At 47.0% G+C, this 2873-nt stretch overlaps 9 non-coding genes across 9 annotated transcripts; all 9 read left to right on the top strand.

Moving 5' to 3' along the window:
* Positions 1-1387: 1387 nt before the first annotated feature.
* Pmar_PMAR007342 lies at positions 1388-1461 on the top strand. The gene has a single exon. It is a non-coding gene; the product is annotated as a tRNA-Arg (tRNA).
* Positions 1462-1553: 92 nt separating this feature from the next.
* On the top strand, positions 1554-1627 carry Pmar_PMAR007341. Its single transcript has one exon. It is a non-coding gene; the product is annotated as a tRNA-Arg (tRNA).
* A 92-nt stretch (positions 1628-1719) lies between these two features.
* On the top strand, positions 1720-1793 carry Pmar_PMAR007340. The gene has a single exon. It is a non-coding gene; the product is annotated as a tRNA-Arg (tRNA).
* A 91-nt stretch (positions 1794-1884) lies between these two features.
* Pmar_PMAR007339 lies at positions 1885-1958 on the top strand. The gene has a single exon. It is a non-coding gene; the product is annotated as a tRNA-Arg (tRNA).
* Positions 1959-2050: 92 nt separating this feature from the next.
* Positions 2051-2124, top strand: Pmar_PMAR007338. Its single transcript has one exon. It is a non-coding gene; the product is annotated as a tRNA-Arg (tRNA).
* Positions 2125-2216: 92 nt separating this feature from the next.
* On the top strand, positions 2217-2290 carry Pmar_PMAR007337. Its single transcript has one exon. It is a non-coding gene; the product is annotated as a tRNA-Arg (tRNA).
* Positions 2291-2382: 92 nt separating this feature from the next.
* On the top strand, positions 2383-2456 carry Pmar_PMAR007336. The gene has a single exon. It is a non-coding gene; the product is annotated as a tRNA-Arg (tRNA).
* A 92-nt stretch (positions 2457-2548) lies between these two features.
* Pmar_PMAR007335 lies at positions 2549-2622 on the top strand. The gene has a single exon. It is a non-coding gene; the product is annotated as a tRNA-Arg (tRNA).
* Positions 2623-2713: 91 nt separating this feature from the next.
* Pmar_PMAR007334 lies at positions 2714-2787 on the top strand. The gene has a single exon. It is a non-coding gene; the product is annotated as a tRNA-Arg (tRNA).
* The last annotated feature ends 86 nt before the right edge of the window (positions 2788-2873 follow it).

Below are 2873 nucleotides of genomic sequence, written 5' to 3'. Positions count from 1 at the left end.
GCAATAAAGTGCACTACACTCCAATTGATGGCGTAATGTGAAAGGAATCGGAAAAAAATCTAACACTCGTGAAACCGATCAGTAATTGACAAACTAGACAAATCGATCATAACCTATACTGATATGAGCAATGTTCCATCGACTCGAAACGGCGAGTAGAGGTCAGTGAACACGATCAAACTACGACCGAAACATCATCAACAACCAAACTAGACAGTCTTCGGAGGTGGATAGTATTTCCCTGCCTCCGCACTGACAGCTGTCAACTCGGCTCCAAAACGGAACTTGAGGGGTATGGAGCAGGCATCTGCAGCTGATGACTCGAGACATTGGAAATGCAGATGGGGCTCTGAGGAGACATAACAACATTCAGGAGAGAGAAGTCTACATTATCACCAACAGTAGTAGCATAGGCAGACACTCAGACACACTAGCATGATAACACTACGCCAGTTATGAGTTTACGGTCTTCACTCGCAGCAGGAGTATTGGAGTTGGAATTCTCTTGACCATTTCAACTCTACTACGGGGCGTGTTAGAGCCTTCTCACCTGGTGTGAATCCCACATCCCCTGACTTAGCGATGATTTGACCCTCTACGACCAAGTCGTCGACTTTAACAGTGATCCCATCGGGGGATAGGTGAACGTAGTCGAAACATAGGCTGAGAAGTGGAACTGCTGCTATGTAATTGCGAACTCTCACTGCGCTAAGTGGAATCACATTGCTACTATAATATAATGAAATGCAGTACTCGTTCAGTACACGTGCAAGTAGCAGATCTATACTCACACACAGGGAGACACATTAGCTGCTGACTCAGAAGAACAGTGTAGAAGGAGCCTACCTCTTGTTGGAGGATTGAATGGTGATCGAATTCCATTTGTATAAGTTATCGACGTCGATGCCTCCACACGTGTTGGTGCTCCGCACATCAATAACACGGCCATCGCACACTGATCGCACCGGTGTACCTACTCGACATGAATGAGACGGATTCGTAGTGGACTATATCTCACCTATCTCACACCTGAAATCGAGAGCATAGTCGGTGCCTGCGTGCGCGAAGTGCGTAAGGCTTCCCCCGGCCGCTTGGGTGCATAGGAAGGGCTCTTCTCCTTTCAATGGGAATGTTTTGAGCTCTATAACTGCATCCTCGTTGAATTCATCCGCCGCTCGGGGTTTGAAAACTTGTATGTCGGAATGTATCACAACATCTGAACAATGAAGTGCCTGTGCAAGAATCTGCCTCCCCCCGCGGCTCGCCGCCGATACGCTAATGCCCAACAAGAGGTAAGACTACGCAAACGGACGATAACGGTCGATGAACAAGAGATGAAAAGTTCTGACAGTGTTCACATGAACAGGAGGTCAACAAGCCTTTCTCAGCTCTGGTGGCTCAATCGAATAGAGCGTTGGACTTCTAATCCAAAGGTTGCGGGTTCAAGTCCCGCCCAGAGTATATAACTCTGGTTAACTTTTCCCCATCCAAAGTAAAACTATGTGAGCGGAAGGCAGTGTTCACATGAACAGGAGGTCAACAAGTCTTTCTCAGCTCTGGTGGCTCAATCGGATAGAGCGTTGGACTTCTAATCCAAAGGTTGCGGGTTCAAGTCCCGCCCAGAGTATATAACTCTGGTTAACTTTTCCCTATACGAGGTAAAACTATGTGAACGGAAGGCAGTGTTCACATGAACAGGAGGTCAACAAGCCTTTCTCAGCTCTGGTGGCTCAATCGGATAGAGCGTTGGACTTCTAATCCAAAGGTTGCGGGTTCAAGTCCCGCCCAGAGTATATAATCTGGTTAACTTTTCCCTATACGAGGTAAAACTATGTGAACGGAAGGCAGTGTTCACATGAACAGGAGGTCAACAAGCCTTTCTCAGCTCTGGTGGCTCAATCGGATAGAGCGTTGGACTTCTAATCCAAAGGTTGCGGGTTCAAGTCCCGCCCAGAGTATATAACTCTGGTTAACTTTTCCCTATACGACGTAAAACTATGTGAACGGAAGGCAGTGTTCACATGAACAGGAGGTCAACAAGCCTTTCTCAGCTCTGGTGGCTCAATCGGATAGAGCGTTGGACTTCTAATCCAAAGGTTGCGGGTTCAAGTCCCGCCCAGAGTATATAACTCTGGTTAACTTTTCCCTATACGAGGTAAAACTATGTGAACGGAAGGCAGTGTTCACATGAACAGGAGGTCAACAAGCCTTTCTCAGCTCTGGTGGCTCAATCGAATAGAGCGTTGGACTTCTAATCCAAAGGTTGCGGGTTCAAGTCCCGCCCAGAGTATATAACTCTGGTTAACTTTTCCCCATCCAAGGTAAAACTATGTGAGCGGAAGGCAGTGTTCACATGAACAGGAGATCAACAAGTCTTTCTCAGCTCTGGTGGCTCAATCGGATAGAGCGTTGGACTTCTAATCCAAAGGTTGCGGGTTCAAGTCCCGCCCAGAGTATATAACTCTGGTTAACTTTTCCCTATACGAGGTAAAACTATGTGAACGGAAGGCAGTGTTCACATGAACAGGAGGTCAACAAGCCTTTCTCAGCTCTGGTGGCTCAATCGGATAGAGCGTTGGACTTCTAATCCAAAGGTTGCGGGTTCAAGTCCCGCCCAGAGTATATAATCTGGTTAACTTTTCCCTATACGAGATAAAACTATGTGAACGGAAGGCAGTGTTCACATGAACAGGAGGTCAACAAGCCTTTCTCAGTTCTGGTGGCTCAATCGGATAGAGCGTTGGACTTCTAATCCAAAGGTTGCGGGTTCAAGTCCCGCCCAGAGTATATAATCTGGTTAACTTTTCCCTATACGAGGTAAAACTATGTGAACGGAAGGCAGTGTTCACATGAACAGGAGGTCAACAAGCCTT

Source organism: Perkinsus marinus, assembly GCF_000006405.1.
Source record: "Perkinsus marinus ATCC 50983 genomic scaffold scf_1104296928640, whole genome shotgun sequence".
In the NCBI taxonomy this organism is placed as follows: domain Eukaryota; phylum Perkinsozoa; order Perkinsida; family Perkinsidae; genus Perkinsus; species Perkinsus marinus.
This window is presented reverse-complemented; position numbering and strand designations above follow the sequence as displayed.